The sequence below is a fragment of the Lithobates pipiens genome, unplaced genomic scaffold (assembly GCF_037356315.1).
Source record: "Lithobates pipiens isolate NorthernLeopardFrog02 unplaced genomic scaffold, aLitPip1_a1.2 Scaffold_8, whole genome shotgun sequence".
NCBI lineage: Eukaryota > Metazoa > Chordata > Amphibia > Anura > Ranidae > Lithobates > Lithobates pipiens.
In genome coordinates, this window is record NW_027507903.1 from 109559835 (window position 1) to 109582394 (window position 22560).

Below are 22560 nucleotides of genomic sequence, written 5' to 3' on the forward strand. Positions count from 1 at the left end.
TTATTCTCCCCCTCACAGCTGGTCTGACACATTCATGCAAAAAAGACTACTGCCATCCGGCCTTCGCTCACAGCTGGTCCAATGCCTTGCTGTAGCTACCTGCATCTAATATACCCTCACAGCCAATCCAATGCACACCTGCCAAAAGAATGTTCCAGCCACCAACCTCCCCTCATAGCCCATCCAATGCACACCTGCCAAATGAAGGCACCGGCCTCCAACCTTCCCTCAGAGATGGTCCAATGCACACCTGCAAAAGAGACTACCAACCTCCCCTCACAGCTGGTCTGACTGCAAAAGGGAGTACTGACCTTGAACCTTCCTTTCACAGCTGGTCCAATGCATGCCTGCAAAAAAGACTACCTGCCTCCAACCTACCCTGACAGCTGGTCCAATGCACACCTGCCATCCAAAAGTATCATCCTCCAACTTCCTCTCACAGCTGGTCAAGCACAGACCTGCCAAAGGAAAGTACCAGCCTACAACCTCCCCTCACAGATGGTCCAACAAACTCCTGCCAAAAGAAAGTGCTGACTTCCACCCTCCCCTCACAGCCGGTCCAACACTCACCAACCAAATGAAAGTATTGGCTTCCAACCACCACTCACAGCCGGTCCAACGCACACCAACCTTCCCTCAGAATTGATCCAATGCACACCTACAAAATAGACTACCATACTACAACCTCCCCCAAAGCCACTCCAATGCACTTCTGCAAAATAGACTACTAACCTCCATCCTCCCCTCACAGCTGCTCCAATGCCCAACTGCCAAATGTAAGTACAGGCCTCCAACCTACCCTCACAGATGGTTCAACGCACTCCTGCCAAATGAAAGTGCTGGCCTCCAACCTCCATCATAGCTGGTCTGATGCATGCCTGTAAAAAGTCTACCTGCTTCTAACCTACCTTGACAGATGGTCCCACCTACACCTACCATGAGAAAGTAACAGCCTCCAACCTCTTATCACAGCAGGTCCAATGCACTCTTGTCAAAAGAAAGTATCAGGCCTCCAGTCCAGCTCACATATGATCCAATGCACTCCTGCCACATCACATTTATGAAGTCTCAATGTGAACGTAATTTTTTGATTAAGTTGCAATGTAAACCTCACATTCTGGTTGGGTTTCAGTGTGAACATTACTTTTTGTTGGAGTCTCAATGTGGATGGCACTTTCAGGAGGAGTCTCAATATGGATGTCCCATTCAAGTGGAGTCTCAATGTGAATGGCACCTTTTGGCATAGTCTCAATGTCTACATCGCATTTGGGTGGAGTCTTAATGTGGAAGTCACATTTAGGTGGAGTCTTAATGTGAATGTCACTTTTTGGTGTAGTCTCATTGTGAACGTTAAATTCTGGTGCAGTCTTAATGTGGACATCACATTCTGGTGGAGTCTCAATGGGGACATCACATATGGGTGGGGTCTCAATGTAGACGTCACATTCAAGTGGCATCTCAATGTGGACGTTGCAATTTTATTCTATTTATTGTAAGAATATAAAGTGAAATACAAAATAAAGCTTATTGGGTATACCCAGGCTTGGAATTAAACACACAAAAATACAACAAAAATGAAAAACAGCAAAGTGGTTGAAAACCAAGGCCTAAGAAGACTTAAATCAAGGTATCTGAAGTGTGCAAAGTAAAAAGCAGGTCGTTCTCCCCCAGTATACAGAGCTGGATCTAAAATGTAAACAGAAGCAAAACAAAGCATCCTATGGAGGTGTTGCAGAGGATCTGACAGTATGCCTGGACTCAGTTCAAATATCCCATACCTTGGAGAGTTTTGGACATGCCCTAGATTCATATGTAAATGTATACAATGAAACCATTTTGTTGACAATATTCTTCCAATAATCTAAGCTGGGGGCTGGGTACATTTCCATTAAAGGAGTATAGACTTACATGCGTAAAACAATAAGAGGCCTAGCAAAGTTCTTATAGCTCTAGAGGTAGCCAGTTAATGAACGAGACCTAAAATGCAAACATCAATAGATAATGGTACAGCAATAGTGGTGACTGTGCAGATACATCGGAAAACCGCTGCCCAGAATGACTTTATGCTCAGACACTCCCAAAACACATGCAGGAACATGGCAGGCAGGGTCAACATTGTGAGAAGTGTGAGGGATAAATCTTATGTAACTTTTGAGGTGTGAGATAAACTCTATGAAGAATCTTAACCCAGGGTGCTGGGTGTAATCCTGGACTCTGACCTTTCCTTCAGCCCCCATCTGCAATCACTGGTTAAATCTTGCCACCTTAGGCCCCTTTCACACTACCGCGACTTGAAAGTCATGTGATTTTGACTCGATTTTGATGAAACTTCAGGGAATGCCTGTGTAAACTTGAAGCCTATGGACCTCAACTTGCATCAAAGTTGAACCAAAGTAGTACAGGGACTACTTTGAAGTCGGTGCAACTTGAAGTCGCACAGATATGAGTGGTACTCATTGGAAATTATGTGGCATGACTTGTCATATGATTTTGCAGTCCCAATTTGCAGGTCAAGTCACACTAGTCCTAAAGGGGCTTTAACCTCTGCAACATTTCCAAAAATTGCCCCTTCCTGACTAACAACACCACAAAACAATTTATTCACGCCTTGGTTATTTTCCGCCTTGACTACTGCAAATCCCTCCTCACTGGCCTACCATTACACAGGCTATCCCCCCAGTCTATCCTGAATGCTGCTGTTAGACTATTACACCTTATTACCGATCTGTGGCTGCTTGTCAGGATTCAATAGCTAGGGAGACCAGATATATGTAGCTACACATGGAAACAGACCAAACAATGTAGCTATCAGGGTAGGTATCAGGACCTCTGGCAACAAGGAGGCGACCAGTATGAATGCTGCTGCTAGACTATTACACCTTTTTACTGATCTGTGGCTGCTTGTCAGGATTCAACAGCTAGGGAGACCAGCTATATGTAGCTACACATGGAAACAGACCAAACAATGTAGATATCAGGGTAGGTATCAGGATCTCTGGCAACAAGGAGGCGATCAGAATAGTAGCACTATAGGGGAAGGGAGAGGCAGCCCTAAATAGCCACCTGGCAGCTGATTACTGGTGTAACTAATTACTACAGCCTGCTGGCTCCTGGGAGACACCTGCTGGTGGACACTGGTGCGGCAGCAAACAGCCCAGAGCAGCTAAGTGCCCCTAGCAGGTGAACTCAATTCTAACAATGCTGCTTCTCTCTACCAATCTCTTCACTGGGTTCCCCTACCCTTTGTAGGGCTTGTATAAGCCTAGAAATACTAACCACAACATACTCGTAATTATGCTTACCTCTAAATGTTGCACCCAGGGCGACCGCACCAGTTCCCTCCACACACACACACTATACCACTGACTGTACTTTAAAATTCTGCATTCTGTATGCAGGCCAACTAATCGGCTGACCAACTAATCAATTATGAAAATAGTTGACAACTAATTTCATGATCGATTATGTCAATTAGTTGTTTCAGCCCTAGTGGAGTCTAAATGTCAATGGCAGATTCAGGTGAAGTCACAATATGGACATCACATTCTGGTGGAGTCTCAATGTCAATGTCACGTTCGGGTGGAGTCTCAATGTGCACATCATATTTTGGTACAGTCTCAATGTGAATGTCACATTCTGGCAGAGTCTCAATGTGGATGTCACACTTTGGTGGACTCTAAATGTGAATGTCATATTCAATGTCATTCACTGGGGCAGGCCTGGTAAATTTCATCTGCAATAAAAAGAGGAATCAAATTTAGCACTTTCACCTACATTTCATAGATATTATTTATACAACATCAAATTATAGAGAGAAAAGTTCAAGATTCAAGTAATGTAAGTGTTGTGATGATGTGCTTTCATAGTTAAATGAGTGGGCGGGTCACAAATAATGTTGCAACAGGAACTAGTGGTGTCACCTGCTTGGCTGTACATTGTGGCAGGGGTTTGTGAATCATAAGACCAGCTAAGCAGATTCTTTAACTAGCAATTTTGGCCAGAAAGTGTTATTTATCAGCCTTGAGATCAGACTGGAGACGGGCCACCCGCTATGTGAGGCTCATACACCAGCTTGACACCAGCTGATACATTTGCATTGGCAGGGAGAGAAAACAAGTGACTAATATAGTTGGAATATTTCTGTATATTTTTCCTATGTTGTTATTGTTTTATAGATATTCATACTGTTCCTTTATTTTGCTATATATTAGTTATGCTTAACCCCTTCCCGCCCTTTATCAGGGTCTTTATCCCCGGTGGAGCAGGTGGGACTGGCCAATCACAGGACTGATTCCCAATCATAGGTAGAGACTGAGAACTAGTCACTGTGCTGCAAGTGTGTTATCTACACAGAAAGCTCTGCCACCCATGGATGCAAATGTGTGGAGTGAGGGTGTTCAAGCCTGCACTCTTTGCACTGCACACATGCATACTTGCCTAGTGTCTCAGATTTTCTGGGACAGTCACGCTTTTTTGGAAGCTGTTCTGCTATGACTCCGCTATGTGGCAGAAGTAATCTGCAGCACTGCTGTTTCTTATTATTTAACTAAAGTCCTGTCCTTTTTTTATATCAAGCTGCTGGATAGCTCTGGTGGATTTATATAGAAGAGGCTGGGACTTTTGTTTAAATAATGGGAACCACTGTACTTCATATTACTCTGCAGCAATGGAAAGTGAAGAAATAGTCCCCTTTCTACCAAGAGATATGCTCATATCCATCAAGAGACAGCCCCATGTCCAGCAAAGAGGCAGCCCCAAATCGAGCAGAGTTCAGGGGTTAATAATAATTACTGCAGAGTTCAAAGGTGAGTAGGTGAGTAGTACGCAGGGCTTTTTTTCTCAGAGAAAAGGTGCAGGAACTAACCCTTCTCCCCTAGGCCCCACCTTTCTCTGCCCCCTACTCACCACTAGAACTGCCCCAGGACCTCCCCCTGTCTCCACCCCTACACACCTCCTAGCCCCACCCCCTTTACAAAACAGGTAACCAGGCATAATTTGAGGGGAATTTGTATGGAATTTGCTAATAAAAAGCAATGTAGTAAAATACACAAAACATTACAAATATCCAGCAATTACCAAAGTAAGCTCAGAGGCAATTCCAGACAATTTTAACAGGCCCATATCCAGCAAAGAGACATCACCATATTCAGAAAAGAGACAGCCCCATATATAAATGTCAAAAATTACATTTAAATCGTGCAAGGCTATTTAAAACACCTGAACATATTCAAAAATATGGGCATTTGTTTACACCATATGGCCATATAGTTCTAAGCTCACCCCCTTCATTATCTCTTATTGGTGTCCACCTGTATTATAGGAGGAGTCCTTATAGTTCTCCCATAAAGAGGAGTTTGTATCCCATGATTGAGCTGCAGGACCTTTTATTCTATGAATAGTGTAGGACCCACTGATAATGGGTTACTTTGACGCTGTAGTGGGCTTAGCACTATAAGGCCATATGGTGTAACCAAATCCCCATATTTTTGAATATGTTCAGGTGTTTTAAACAGCCTTGCAGGATTTAAATGTTATTTTTGTATGTGTGCCCTGTAATCTATTTTGTTCTGTTTGCAGTCCTATAGCAGCACCATCTTGAATTCTAATGCATTTTTAGGGTGTGCCCCCTAAGGCTGTTGTTTGTTCATTTGAACTAAGGGGCCAAGCCCATCCCCTGAAAAACAACCCCACACCATAATCTCCCCTCCACAAAATGATTTGGACCAGTATACAAAGCAAGGTCCATAAAGACATGGATGAGCAAGGTTGGACTGGAGGAACTTGACTGGCCTGCACAGACTCCTGAACTCAACCCGATAGAACACCTTTGGGATGAATAAGAGTGGAGACTGCATGCAAGTCTTCTCTTCCACATCAGTGCCTGACCTCACAAATGCACTTCTGGAAGAATGGTCAAACATTCCCATAGACACACTCCTAAACCCCGTGGACAGCCTTCCCAGAAGAGTTGAAGCTGTTATAGCTGCAAAGGGTGGGCCAACTCAATATTTAACCCTACAAACTAAGACTGGTATGCCATTAAAATTCATGTGCATAAAAGGTCAGGCATCCCAATACTTTTGGTAAATTAGTGTATGTTTAACCACTTGTGGACCGCCTAACGGGGATGTACGTCCTTTTTTTGAAGAGGGATATCTCGGTAACGGCAGCAGCTGCTGCCACAACCGAGATATCCATCTCTTCAGGCGGCGGTCGGCTGTACGATAACGGTGGTCTCCGCGGCGGATTCGCCGCGAGATCACCGCTATCGGCGGCGGGAGAGGTGCTGCCATGTTGGTGCCAGAAAAACAGACAATTGTATCAAATTGGTGAGTGCTCTGCGCCAACTTGCATCAAATACCTAATGTCATTTTCCTTTTCTGGCACCAATCAATGGCAGCATAGATATGGTAGTATGTTGCCATGCTGCCAGAAGGAAAATTATATCAAATACTTACCATAATTTTCCTTTCTTGGTGGAAATACATGGCAGCATACTACTATGTTTTCTGCCATGTTGGCACCAGGAAAGGGAAGGAGTGTAGTAGAATTTCATATTAACCAATATATTTAATGTTATTTATATTAATTTGCATATGTTTTATTGATATTATCTTATAGTAGTGGTCTTATCAATATTATTCAATAGTAAAGCAATAGTTAGTATACATTAACCACTTGTGGACCGCCTCACGGGGATGTACGTACTTTTTTTGAAGAGGGATATCTCGGTAACGGCAGCAGCTGCTGCCACAATCGAGATATCCATCTCTTCAGGCGGCGGTCGGCTGTACGATAACGGTGGTCTCCGCGGCGGATTCGCCGCAAGATCACCGCTATCGGCGGCGGGAGAGGTGCCACTCCCCCTTCCGCCGCTTACCGGAGCCGTCGGTAGCGGCGGAGGCGATCGGGTCCTCTTCCTAGCTGGGCATAGAGACAAGTGAGGCTAAGATGGCCCCCACTCGTCTCTATACCATAGGAGGGCGGAAGCGACGTCAAAACGTCACTTCCGCCCATACCTCTTAAAGGTATATTTTTTTTTAAATGTCAGATTTTCTTTTTTTTTTTTTTTGCATTTTAGCCCAAATATGAGATCTGAGGACTTTTTGACCCCAGATCTCATATTTAAGAGGACCTGTCATGCTTTTTTCTATTACAAGGGATGTTTACATTCCTTGTAATAGGAATAAAAGTGATCCATTTTTTTTTTAAAAAACAGTGTAAAAATAAATAAAATCAATTAAAATAAATAAGAAAAAAATAAAAAAAATTTAAAAACACCCCGTCACGACGAGCTTGCGCACAGAAGCGGGCGCATACGTGAGTAGCGCCTGCATATGAAAACGGTGGTCAAACCACACATGTGAGGTATCGCCGCGATCGGTAGAGCGAGAGCAATAATTCTAGCCCTAGACCTCCTCTGTAACGCAAAAAATGCAACCTGTACAATTTTTTAAATGTCGCTTATGGAGATTTTTGAGGCTAAAAGTTTGACGCTATTCCACGAGCGGGCGCAATTTTGAAGCGTGACATGTTGGGTATCAATTTACTTGGCATACCATTATCTTTCACAATATAAAAAAAAAATTGGGCTAATTTTACTGTTGTCTTATTTTTTTATTCAAAAAAGTGCATTTTTAAAAAAAAAAGTGTGCTTGTAAGACCGCTGCGCAAATACGGTGTAAAAAAAAGTATTTCAATGACCGCCATTTTATTCTCTAGGGTGTTAGAAAAAAAATAAAATATAAAATGTTTGGGAGTTCTAAGTAATTTTCTAGCAAAAAAAAAACAGTTTTAAACATGAAAACACCAAGTCTGAAAAAGAGGCCTGGTCCTTAAGTTATTAAATACCTCAACATAAATTACATAAGTAGATTTGTCTGAGGGCTGAGAATTCAGTAATGGGATCCAGTTTACTGGCAAAGTCCTTTATAGGTTGAAATGGATATTCTATAGATAGGCAACGCCTATCCTCATATTGATTAGTGGTTCCAAATTAATAATAACTACTGCAGTAGGGAACAGACACAAAAGATACGCTCATCATCTTTCCAAATAACCGTTCTCCTTTATTATGACGCATTTGTAGGTTCTGTATATAATTGTATTCTATTTTATATGTATTGCACAATGCCCTCACTGTGCACACGGCACTAATAATGTTTTCAGTACATGTTTTGCATTCTTTCGAGTCCTGATTAGAATTAGCCTGCCTATGTAATGCCCCTTGTTACCATAAACGTACAATTGTAATATTAATGTGATACCTACATAACCATGTGTATAAAAACCTTCAAATGCATCATAATAAAGGAGAACGATTATTTGGAAAGATGCTGAGCATATCTTTTGTGTCTGTTACCTACTGCAGTAGTTATTATTAATTTGGAACCACTAATCAATATGAGAATAGGAGTTGCCTATCTATAGAATATCAATTTCAGGTGGCTAGCTTGGCCAGCAGGGGTTCCCAGGTGACCCTGAGTATCCGAAACGAGGAGCTTGAGACAATCCGGGAATTTCTGATAATCAGCCGGCTGAGGTAAGCATTTTGAGTTATCAGACTTCCTTGATCGGTAAGGCATTTTCGGGACAAAGGATACCTATTTTACTCCCCTTAATTGAACTGTATTGATTGGGGGTTAAATGTTATGTTGTCACTATCTACTGTCCATCGGACTGTTATAAAGAAAGGGAAGAATAGTGTTGTTCACAGGTATATGTAGTACATCTGCTAGATAAAGTAGTTTAGAGGCAAGAGGGTGTAGGCACACGTAGAGAAGACTGGCCAGTCATTATGGGAATTAAATTAAGTAAGGGAATGAAGGGTAAGAGACCCTCAAAAATGCCCAGCGCAAGAGGAGGGCTATATATGAACCAAAGGTGTGGTTCCGCCTATACTGAGCCCCTAGATTAATGGTTAAAGTGGACAAGTATCCGTAATGGGTAACTGGGTTACCACCAAAGTCCACAGGGACAAAGAATCATGCAGAGTATACAGCTAGAGAAACAGCTATTTATGTGAGCAGGATGGATCAAGGGTGACAATTAACATTAGACAGAAAGGGACTGTTTGATGTTAAGTTGTGGGATGAATATGGGGTCAGGCACTACAACTAGTAAAGTCAAGAAACAGTAATGAGAGTTAAAACAGAATGCTTTATATGTTGTTAGAGAGGGAAGATGGAATGAGCACTATGGCTGCTCGTCTGATCATAGAAGGTAAAGTATGTGAAGTATGATATTACAATACATTAGATGCAAAGAATATCAGAACAAAATAAAGAAAGCAGAATTAAAAAGTGTTAAAATAAAGTGAGAGAATGATATGCATGTGTTGTGTACAAATGGGAATAATGTAAGCAATTTTAGAGATATATTTGTGTATGTTTGTGAATGCTGGAACCTTTAGTTCTATCGCTTGTGTGTGTCATGTACGCAGATGTGACCCCCCCCCCCCCCTCCTTTGTGCTCTCCTGAAAGAATGTAGCTGGGATGAGAGGTTGGTGATAAGCTGGAAGAATACAATGCCAATTTCAGTTTTTTAGACAAAACATTTATAACAAAATGTGCCGCCGGGTTAACGAATCTAATGATAAACAATGTGATCACAATTATTTTTTAATCTGTTTTCCAAACATGGTAAAATGAAGGTTACATTTAACCGTGTCTTACACAAATTGACTATCCTTTGATAGTGGACATTTATCTGTGCATATATATTAGTGTGTGATATTGAAATTATCATATGAGTATTCATTTCTAATATGAGTTTAACAATTTTATTAATAAATATAGATATATTGAAACTGGTTTAGACAACCTTTGGTTGGAAATGAAATCCAGGTTAATGGGGAAATTGGTAAAAATGGGATTAGTTTAGATTAAGATAACAATTTTTTAATTTTACATTTATTGAGTGGAAAAAAAAAAGATTAAGATGAGGTTGTTAATTTGAATACAGCTGCAATAATGTTTAACAAAGCCAAGATGAATGGGATACATAAGAAGTTTTTCTACAAAAATGAAATCTTAAAGTCTGATAATAACTTAATGTGCGGTCCATGATGTGAGAGTAATAATAAATAAAATGTAAATATAACAGACCCATCACATCAAGTCCAACACACCCTGTTAGGATAGATGCTGCCTGCAGCCAGTTGGTTTTGCCTGCAGCCAGTTGGTTTATAGTTTTTGATGGCCGAGTGCTTTCTGGTCCATCATACATATTGTTGGTCCTTTTGTTTTTATGTATTTTTTTTTGGAAATCCAAAGCAGAATGTGTGGATTGTGAAATGATGTGCCCCTTTTCCTTGTAAGTGCAGTGGGTATAAGTAGAAGAATACTTAGGGTTTATGGACATCTCTGCATGACTGCAGGGTATTATCATTTATTATAATATTGCCAGGAAAAAGTTGTCTTTTTGAAACATGAAACTGGAGTTCTTACACAAACAGCATGATAGAAAACAAGCCATTGCTATATTTATGCAAGCTGGACCCAGTAATAAAGGGTTGACCCCGATATATCAGAGCTGTAGCTTTATGCAAAGGTGCTATTAGGCAAAGTTACAGACATTATTTTGGTTGAATATTTAATTTTTAATGGTCCAGAATTCTGCATAGCAAATATATAGCTAACTAAATGTTTGTCTAATGAAAGGTTCAAAATATGAATTTGTTTTGTGTGTTTATGTACAAATATAACAATGAAAAATGCATACATTTGAATCCAGCCACCTTATTGCCTCTATTGAAGGAGGCTGGAGACAAAGAAAAACCACGTGTTAAATTGATGATGTAGGAATCAGCTGCTGTGAGCCCAGTGCAGGACACACTCCCTGGAGACCCGAGTATTTACTTTTTTGTAGTGTTATTCCCGGTTTTATACTGAGGATGATGTTTATCACCCAGAAGGATTCTCTGTATTCAGAGTCATTGGATCCTTTTTCCCCAGCTCAAGAAGCAGAGCTCCATGTTTTAGCAAAGCCTGTGAGCTATAAAAAGAGTATATATATTTATATAGATAGTCGAGATATAGAGAGCTTTTGGTTCCATTTGAAGGGCCAGAAGTTTGTTTTTACTTCGGCAGGTAAACCAATCAAGCATGCTAAGTTAATTTGATCGGCTGTTTTCAACCTTCCAGGTTCTTGCTGAGGTAGCCATACTAACATTAAAACTCACACATGGAAGCAGACCAGGCGACTCTAAGGATGCTGCATTTACAGCCCCGGACACTTGCTGGGTCTATGCAACTATGCAACTCACAGATTCCATCCCAGTTCTGGCCCAGTATAGCTGGGATTAATAATTCAACTTTAAGGACCCCAGAACGAGAAGAACAAGTGGTCCACAGAGGGCAACTTCTTACGAAACAAGAGTTTGGAAAAGGTGATCATTTATGTCTGCCAGCGACTCTTTTCCCTTCAGCTTGACACATGGACCGTGTCATCAGTCACAAGCAGTTATGGCTGCCTTAGTAAATGAGCATGGGATAGAGCCAGGGTTCACCACAGTTTGTTCTTCTTGTTCTGGGGTCCTCAAAGGGGCACATATTACTTAATTTTACTCACTTTCGCTCTTTTTTTTTAATGCACTGCTTCCACTATCAAAGGATAGTCAATTTGTGTAAGACACGGTTAAATGTAACCTTCATTTTACCATGTTTGGAAAACAGATTAAAAAATAATTGTGATCAAATTGTTTATCATTAGATTTGTTAACCCGGAACATTTTGTTATAAATGTTTTGTCTAAAAAACTGAAATTGGCATGGTGTCCTTCCAGCTTATCACCAACCTCTCATCCCAGCTACATTCTTTCAGGAGAGCACAAAGGGGGGGGGGTCATATCTGCGTACATGACACACACAAGCGATAGAACTAAAGGTTCCAGCATTCACAAACATACACAAATATAGCTCTAAAATTGCTTACATTATTCCCATTTGTACACAACACATGCATATTCAGTAATGGGATCCAGTTTACTGGCAAAGTCCTTTATAGGTCTTAAAAAATTCTCATCACCCAACATCTGCAAATTTAACCAGATGATAGCTGACCATTGTCCATACATTATGGATAAATACCACTGTTCATTTCAGAGCAAAAGGTGGAGAAATACCAGAATCATTCATGAAGGGGCAGAATCACGTGTTTTAGTATAACACTGATTAATCTGGTCAGATTAATCACACGAAAGCAGAAAAACAAACAGAGATCTTGCCCAGATGTGATTAATTACCAGGCCTTTATACGCCGCGAAGCCAATTAATCTTATAAAGTTATCGCAATGCAACTGAACTACTGCATTTTCAACATAAGTATAATTTCAATAAAGGAGAAAAAAATATTGTGTGCAATCCTGAATAGGAAACTACTGAGACTTATTTTAGAACCTGAATGTTCTGCAAGCACACCAATAAAACTTTATTACATAAGTGCTGATAGTTGTAATTTCATGCAATATTTGTAGTTTATTTTGCACTTTAACATGTGTGTTAGCCTGGAGAAGACGGGGTACAAAATTTCGCCACTACCACTTTTAAGCTGGTCATACACTATGTTAATTTTGGCTGGTTCCTGACAAAATGGACAACATTTGCTCAGTGGGTGGTTCTGTTGCCACCCACCCATCTGACATTCTTTGACATTTCTTTGATTGAAATTTTCAGCCAAACAGATGCAGGCACTGTTCGGGTATTGTGACAGCTGCTTGCGCCAGCTGTCAGAATACCATACTACAGCCACAGCAGGAGATTTGCCCATCCACACTATATAGCATGGATGGAGGAATTTTCAGGCTGCAGGCTGAACCTAAAAATCTAACTGTGTATAGCCAGATTTAGTCTATAGTTTCTCTAACACAAACACCCAAGGGATCTCACTGGGATAACACACCGTCAAAGTACTGTTTGGCTCAAACAGTGAACACCCGGTCGACACTGAATTCCACGTCCAAATAAACTGGTACATATACTATATTCTCCTCATAGCAGTCCCTCCACTGTATGTATTGCACAAAGATTAAGATATTACTCCCCTAATTCCACTTAGTTCTCATAGGAAAGTTATAAAATAGGAAATGGCAATTGTTTTTTCCAGGAAGTGAGAACATTTTTGTGGTGGTAACTGCTCCCATTTCCTCTTCCCATGCCTAGACAAGGATGATGCCACCTTGTTTCCCCCACCAACTGCCTGTACTCAACCTCCTGGTTAATGCCACCCATTCCATGAGACTGCAGGACCATTCTCCCAGCAGGCCGTTTCATGCATGTGCAGTAGGAAGCTGGCTGTGAGTCACCAGGAAGAGACAACCAACTCTCAAAACCAAGATAGTGTTGTGGAGGAACAAGAACCCTTAGAAGCATTGGCTGAATAGAAGACACCACTGGATTGCATGGACTGGTAAGCATCTGTTTCTTAAAAGTAAGCAAATACAGTATTTGTAGCTACTGACTTTTTGAGATTTTTAGATTTCTAGATTAGATTTCGATTTTATCATTCTCCAGTGAAGTTCCTCTTTTGATCAGATCTGTAGCTATATCTTCGTATATACAGTACATCTTACAACTCCATTTATTCTACTGTTTACTCTGCTTACACCTATTTGAAACCGTGTTAATCTACTGATGTTAATCCAGTAAACACAGTTTATTAACCAACTTCCCATGCCATCACTTAAAGCAGCCCTCAAAATTTCAACTCGAATGCTCGCATTTGGCAAGTGAAATTATGAGCAGTGCGAGTACGGTCAGGGCTATGCTGTCTGGGAATGTATAGCCAGTGCCTCCCCCCGCCGCGAACAGACTCACACAGAGGCATTTCAGAAGGAGCAGTCTGCCACCTGGGACCACCCCTCTCCACCTCCCTCCAGATGCTTGTCCCCGCCCCCTGCCAAGGATTGCACAGAGGGGCATTTCAGGAGGAGCAGTCCGTCGTCTGGGACCGTCCCTCTCCATCTCCCTCCTGCTGCACATCTACGGAGCGGGATGGTGCATGTCATCAAGGAAGTCCTAGGTGGGCAGGCTCAAACCCTCTCCGTCTGCCCTTAGTGTTTAGACAATGTCTGAGCCCTGTGGCTGCAGGAAAAAGGTAACTTTGCCAGTGTGCTGTGATTGAAAGCAGCACATGGAGGCGTTGAATTAAGAATTGAACAAGACGTGTTCTGGAAGGAAGGGGGGGGGGGGCAATGGGCAATTTGGAGGCATAGGTGTAATAAATTGGGGGGTAGAGTTGGAGACATAGGTCTGAATCATACTTATGCCCCCAATGCCACCCCCCCCCCCCCGATCTATTAAATCAATGCCTCAAAATTCAATGCATTGCATTGAGGCTGCATTGATGGGCACTGATCAGAGTGCATTGATGTGCACTGATCGGAGTGCATTGATGGGCACTGATCGGAGTGCATTGATGGGCACTGATCAGAGTGCATTGATGGGCACTGATCAGAGTGCATTGATGGGCACTGATTGGGCTGCATTGATGCGCACTGATTGGGCTGCACTGATAGATAGTTAAGAAGGAAGATATTCTTTGGTGCAGCTCACAGTAAGAGACAAGGGCACCTAATTTTTTTTATAAGATCAGCAGGCAACTTCTGTATTTGCCAAAAATGTTCTTAGCTTGAAAAAAAACAAATGCAGCCACAATAACTAAAGTAAGTGTAAGCTGCTATATATTACATTTATGTGATTGGGTTTTGTTATTATTTAAAGTAGTGTGTCCACATTGGAAAATATTCCTATTCTGGTGACAACTTGAAATTTGTGATTTTCTTCCACTTTCACCCTCGTTGATTGTGTTATTAATGGCAAATATAGAGCATGAATCTGCCAGGGGCTCAGACAGCAATACAAACCTAAGAGGTGTTCTAGTACCTCTCTACTCCACAAAGTTTTGCCTTTAGTTGAACTTTTAACTCTTCCATATTATATACAGGGCGGCTCTTTAATTAGACAAATTAGGCAGCCGCCTAAGGCCTTGCATGCCCAGGGTCCTTACGGCCGCATAATTTGCCTAATTTGTGTGTGGTGAGTTGGAGGGAATGTCCCCTGGTTGTTGTGTCCCCATCTTGCATCTGGGGCTGCAACTAGTTTTCCCCGCCCAGGGGCGGATTGTCACTGACCACTTGAGCACTGCCCGAGGTCGCAGGGTCAGTGAGTGGCACCATGTACTCTGACTCCTCCCCTCCGGCCGTGCACCACAGATCTCTAGCCATGTGCAGAGTTTGCAATGGTTGAGCAGCTCCCTGATCTCCTCTGCAGGATGGACGATCATGATCTGTAATGGAGGACCTGTCAGAGCTGGAGCCTGGAGCCAGCCTCAAAGGTGCAGCATGTACGGCCCTGCCCAACACTGACACATCCCAATGACATCACCTCCTAACTGGAGAGGTCCCGAGAATTACTGCTGCCTTCTTCCCATGATCTCACACACAGCCCTGAGTGATGATATACATGCCATCCCGCATATGCCACCTACTGCCATCATCATCCTTCTCATAATCCCTCTTTTCCTGGCATCCTTCCCTATGTAATACTTCCCCCTGTCAGCTTCCTACCAACTTACTTGTCATAAACTAGAAGTGACCAGAACTGTGTGACTGCGACAGAGTGAACCAGACATTAATAGGTGAAGGTAAATTTATTAAAGTAAATGCAAATAAATGTGAACACACCACCAATACAGACTAAGTGAACAAACCAAACAATCAGGCAGTGAAGATAAACAAATAAACCAGCATATGTAGCAAAAGGGAGTACCAGAATCGTAGTCAAGCCAGGCCAGGGTCATAAGTAGGAGGTCAGCAGATGGGGGGGACAAGGAGAAAGGGATCAGATTGCAACAGGTTTGGGTAGGCTCATATCTGATGGCAGAGGTGTATTGTTTGGCTGGGGCTGATTGCACCATGTCAGACCATGCTGAGAGTATAGGTTGCACAAACTGAAGTTTTAAGCCTCCCTGTCCAACAAAAGACTGAGCAGACACAATGCACTCAGCAATCATCTGTGGGGAACAGACTGAGTAGTGTTCACAAAAATCAGCAGGATCATCTTCAAAAAGCCATACTAAAGATACAACCTGATTCATATTAAAAGGAGGAGTGAAATCATCATGGCCATCTGGGATACAGGGCAGGGCCAGCTCAGTACAGATCTTGATCAAAGGCTGCACCTCCCCAAACAATATATAACCCTGATCGACCAGGGAGTGAGCCAAACGGATAGCTGCAAACAACTGGTCACTAGACCATCCCGTCAAAGCCTGGCGGCAATAATCACTACTCTCAGATGCCAGCAGAGAAAAATAAATAACCTCATCAGCATTCATGTTTGCAACCAAACTGAAGCAAAATGGTTGTGCAGCCACTTCTGGTCAGGAATGGCCCTGGTATTCTGTCATACACTAGAGGTGATCAGAACTGTGTGACTGCAACAGAGTGAACCAGACATAAATAGGTGAAGGTAAATTTATTAAAGTAAATGCATATACATGTGAACACACCACCAATACAGACTGAGTGAACAAACCAGACAGTGAAGATAAACAAATAAACCAGCATATGTAGCAAAAGGGAGTACCAGAATTGTAGTCAAGCCAGGCCAGGGTCATAAATAGGAGGTCAGCAGATGGGGGGACAAGGAGAAAGGGATCAGGTTGCAACAGGTTCAGGAGGCAGGATACAAGAATCAGGTATCAGGTAAACAGGTAAACAGGCTGCAGGTCAGGGCACAAGGACAATACCAGGGCAAGGTGTGTGTGCACTTGCCGGGTATTTATACTATGGCTGCTATCAGTCATGTGATGCCTGGCTGCAGAAGGTAATACCTGCTCCACACTGCCAGGATCCCTCCGCTGGTGGACGCCAGTACTGCGGACCAAAGATGACCACATATTTCCAGCAGGGAAAAGCTCTTCTGACAGCTCCAAACTGCCAGGAGACACCTGCTGGTGGATCTCAGTACTGCACGCCAAATGATCGATATCACCAGCGGAGGGAACCTTTCCTGACATTACTCCTGTCATCATCTCCATCCTCATCTTAATCCCCCTGTTCCTGGCATCCCACCACCCTACCATCATCTCTGCTGTTACACTGTACCCCACTGCCAGCTGCCTACCACCTTGCCTCCTGTCATCATCATCCCCCCATACCCCACCTCTGACATCCTATCACCCTGCTTCCTGTCATTATTATCCCCTGTACCTCACTTCTGACATCCTACCACCCTGCCTCCTGTCATCATCATCCCCCCATACCCAACCTCTGACATCCTACCACCTTGCCACCTGTCATCTTCATCCCCCATACCCCACCTCTGACATCCTATCACCTTGCCTCCTATCATCATATTCCCCCCATACCCCACCTCTGACATCCTACCACCCTGCCTCCTGTCATCATTATCCCCGTACCCTACCTCTGACATCCTACCACCTTGCCTCCTGTCATCATTATCCCCCCAAACCCAACCTCTGACATCCTATCACCCTGCCTCCTGTCATCATTATCCCCCCGTACCCCACCTCTGACATCCTACCACCCTGCCTCTTGTCATCATCCCCCCCGTACCCCACCTCTGAAATCCTACCACCCTACCTCCTGTAATCATCATTTCCCCGCGTACACCACCTTTGACACTCTGCCTCCTGTCATCATTATCACCCCGTACCCCACCTCTGACATCTTACCACCCTGCCTCCTTTCATCATATTCCCTCATACCCCACCTCTGACATCCTACCACCCTGCCTCCTGTCATCATTATTCTCCCCGTACCCCACCTCTGACATCCTACCACCCTGCCTCCTGTCATCATCCCCCCATACCCCACCTCTGAAATCCTACCACCCTGCCTCCTGTAATCATCATTTCCCCCCGTACCTCACCTGTGACACTCTGCCTCCTGTCATCATCATCACCCCGTACCCCACTTCTGACATCTTACCACCCTGCATCCTGTCATCATCATTCCCCCTGTACCCCACCTCTGACATCCTACCACCTTGCCTCCTGTCGCCATCGTCATCCCTCGGTACCCCACCTCTGACATCCTACGACCCTGCCTCCTGTCATCATCACCTCCCCATACCCCACCTCTGACACCCTACCATCTTGCCTCCTGTCATCATCATCTCCCCCATACCCCACCTCTGACATCCTACCACACTGCCTCCTGTCATCACCCCCCCATACCCCACCTCTAGCATCCACCACCCTACCCCTGTAATCATCCTTATCTTTATCCCCCCGTATCCCACTGCCAGCTTCCTTCCAACCTACCCCCTGTCATCATCATCTCCATCCTTATCATAATCCCCCTGTGCCTGGTATCCTACCAACCACCCCCTATCATCTTCATCCCCGTACCTCTCTGTCAGCATCCTACCACCTCATCCTCTGTAATCATCATCCCCCATACCCCACCTCTGACATCCTACCACCCTGCCTCCTGTCATCAGTATCCCCATGTACCCCACCTCTAGTATCCACCACCCTACCCTGGTTATCATCATTCTTATCTTCATCCCTCTGTACCCCACTGTCAGCATCCTACCACTCAACGTCATCAACATCCCCACTGTACCCCACTGCCTAGCACCACATCCATTGTCATCAACATCCCCACCATCCCTCTCTACTCCACCTCTGGCATCTTACCCCCTATCTCCTGTCAGTATAGGGGAGATATGATCTCAGCCTCTCCCCAATGCTGCCACCATCACCCCAAACTGCATCCTGTCATCCAACCAACAGTTGCATCACACACCATAATACTGCCCTGCCACCCAGTGAGCAAACAATCAGTGAGCGATAATGATAAGCAGTAACCCATAGCAACCAATCAGTGAGTGGTAATAATGTGCAGTAACCTCTAGCAACCAATCAATTTGTAATAACGATAAGCAGTAACCTATAGCAACCAACCAGTGAGCAGTAATAATGTGCAGTAACTTCTAGCAATCCATCAGCAAGCAGTAATAATGTGCAGTCACCCAATGAGTAAGCAGTAATGACGTGCAGTAACCGCTAGTAACCAATCAGTGATCGGTAAGGATGTATGGTAACCTCTAGCAACCAGTGTGTGAGTGGTAATGATGTGTAGTAACCTCTAGCAACCAGTGGGTGAACGGTAATGATCTAAATCCACACAACAGAGAAAATATTTAGGGACCATTTACATTTTTGTATTTTGGCAATGCGTTCTACTCATTAGCATGCATTGTAATAATGCATGGCAACGCACCTGCTCTATGTGCTGTGCGATGCAGTACCATTCATTCTAAATGGCGCCCCTGGGGTTGGGTGTTAATAAGCAAATTCTGTTGTGGAATGTAACATCTGTCTTTTTATAAACAGCTAATTTTAAATAATCCAGATTTAATTCTGAAGAAGACAGGGACCCTTGTTGAGGGCACTTGTCATGCTATAAGTTGAAAATGCTGAAAAATCTAGAGTCTGCAGGGCACTCAAAGACAATGTTTAGGCTTCTCCTGCTTCTAGTAGGGGACGAAGGAGTGTATAGAGAGATCATCTGTCTGCACTGCCTGTGAGAGTCTGTGGCTTCAGTGTTTGGGGCTGCTGCAGCATGTGATGTTACCATGTCAGCCTCTGACCATCTCTTGTATCATGTCTGTACAGTCTCTGACCATCTCTTGTATCATGTCCGCAGTCTCTGACCATCTCTTGTATCATGTCCGCAGTCTCTGACCATCTCTTGTATCATGTCCGCAGTCTCTGTCCATCTCTTGTATCATGGTCGAAGTCTCTGACCATCTCTTGTATCATGTCCGCAGTCTCTGACCATATATTAACTTGACCTTCATGTAAATGGATAAATATGGTTTTTGACTTTTGTTAAAACTTAAATACATTGCTAGTAGCAGCTGCACAAATTGTATCTATATTTGTGTGCGCGGCCTCATGTCTAAGATTTGCCTAAGGCCTCACAAAGCCAAAGCTGCCTCTGCAGGGCTTTTTTTTAGAGAATAGGTGCAGGAACTCCTCCCTTCTAAATTACCCTTTGTCTCTACTCCCTACACACCTCTGATCATCATATCTTGGCTCCATCCTTTACCCACCTCACAGTAGCACCCCTTTTAGAGAATACAGAACCAATTATCATTTTCTGCTACTAAGTAATTTGTGTGATATTTGTTAATGATTACAAGAAAGCCTGTAAAATAGATCTGTTGTAGTGAGCAAAAATAGACCCTCCAGCAACAATAGACTTCCCCCCAGCAACAATGGACCCCCAGCAGCAACAACAAATCTCCCAGCAGCCAGCATCAATAGAGCCTCCAACAGCCAGCAACCTTTCCCTCAACAGTAGATCCCTCCCAGCAACAACTGCCCCCACAGCAGCATAAGACCCCCCCACCAACAATAGACCTACCCAGCAACAAAAAGACCCCTGCGCGAAAATAGATCCCCACCAGCGACAATAGATCCCTTAGCAGCCAGCATCAATAGACCTACCAGCACACCCTAGTACCCCTTTGCTATTACATACATTCAGTGGTGGAGGTGCCAGAACTGTGTTCCCCCACCTTCCCGCTGAAAAAAAGACCTGACTAAAACACTTCAAAAGATTCTAGGTAATTTTTTTTTCTCAAATAAAGTTTTTATTGGAACAAAATAAAGAGAAAACATACAGTTTACATAGGAAAAGAAACCCCGCAACAGACCTTACAGTCGATACAGAAATACAGCATCAATTATTACGGAGTTCCAGCATGAATGTTTCAATAGCACATTCCATACACTCAACACTCAGTACTCATTGGTAATGGATAGAAGTTACTATTGTCCCCAAGCATCTCCCTGTCACTATCACCGCTAATAATGTCTGTCCCCTATGTGTGAAGTAGTTTAGCTTTCCCCACCCTTCCAGGCCTTATTTTCTAGTTCCTTGATCAGGTTATTTGAGAAGTCTGCCCAGCACTAAATCAATGGCCAAAATGCTTGGGGTGTCTAACCAGGGAGACCATAATTTGTCAAATTTATTTGGGCGTCCCCTGTGTTGGCATATTTATATATTGTTCCACCCGGAGTGTGTCCCCCATCTGTCCCAACCATTCCTTTACCGCAGAAGGGTCAGCTGCCTTCCGGTGCCTAAGGATGAGCTTGCGAGCTTGAAACAACTGTTTCTGATTGTCTCCCGTGGGAATGTCATCCACAATCCCTAGCAGACAGGCCTTTGGGTCCAGCGGCACTATGACCTGAAAATCAGTATTGATTGTGGACACCACCCCCGTCCAGAACCGATGTAGTTTGGGATTGCGCCATATCATATGTATGAGGTCACCGTGGTCCCTCGCACACCTGGGACTGTGCGAGTCCATCCTCATCCCCATTTTGAACAGTCTGGCCAGCGTATAGTGAACTTTGAGGATAATATACAGTTGGTACAAGCTTTGGGCCACATTTAGGGAACACAGCTGCACCGCCTGTAGTGCCTCCTCCCACTGATCTTCCTCAAAGGCACCCACCTCCCTTTCCCACGTGCCCGCCGCTCCCTGAGGGAAGCCCCCCAGATGGGTGTGGAGAATTATGGCATAGCTTCTAGATATGAAGGCCCTAAACAGGGACACTTCTGCCATATAGTGAAATATAGGAGTCAGCGAAAGAGCCTATAGGGCCCTGTCAGACTGTGCCCGCACTGCATGCTGTAGCTGCAGGTAGTGAAAGAGCATTGTTTTGGGGAGGCAAAACTGCTCCCTTAACTCTGAAAAAGGCCTAGGTCATTTTTATGCATCTTGTTTTAGATTCTGTTTACATCTTGGCATCCCGAATCATGGGTAGAATCGCCAGGGAATGCCAAGATGTGAATGGAGCCTTAATGGATTGTAATGGCATTATTGCATAGCTCACTCAGGTACAGGTACCACAAAGAACGTCCTGACATCCATTTATCATGTCCTCTGCAGTTTTAAATCATTGCAGTGCAAGTAGTTGTCAGGCTTCCTTGCTGCCATCTGCATTATACGCTGATCTTTCCCAGACATTCAGTAAATGTCAGGCAGGAGGAGGAGCAGAGAACGCCTGCAGCTCCAACAAACAGACAGGGTGAAAGGGAAGGGAAGACAGATGATGCTTAGGACCAAAATGAAAACACAACACACACAAATCAGACCCATGTTCCCCCCCTGACTGGTAGTTAGGGATGAAAGATTAAGCAGCATTGTCTTCCATTGAGCAGGAGGATGCTTGAGATTGATCCTATTCTGTATCTATTTAACTGTGCTTATTGTTTTTTTTTCCCTTTGTGTTCTGGAGAAGCTATAGGGTAAGTATATATTGAATGGAATGTGACATTTAATTAAGGAAACTTTCCGTCTCAGATTTACTTTAACCACCTCAATACACAATGCATTTTCACCCCCTTCCTGCCCAAGCCATTTTTCAGCTTTCAGCGCTTTCACACTTTGAATGACAATTGCACGGTCATGCAACACTGTACCTAGATGAAATTGTTATAATTTTTTCCCCACAAATAGAGCTTTCTTTTGGTGGTATTTGATCACCTCTGTGGTTTTTATTTTTTGCACTATA

The 22560-nt window shown here is 43.5% G+C and overlaps 1 long non-coding RNA gene across 1 annotated transcript in view; it reads left to right on the forward strand.

Moving 5' to 3' along the window:
• Positions 1-22560, forward strand: part of LOC143963137 (uncharacterized) — a 104981-nt gene that overhangs the window by 16077 nt on the left and 66344 nt on the right. The window contains exon 3 of the long non-coding RNA XR_013270889.1: positions 13161-13407. This is a non-coding gene — a long non-coding RNA (uncharacterized LOC143963137). The remainder of the gene's footprint in view (positions 1-13160; positions 13408-22560) is intronic.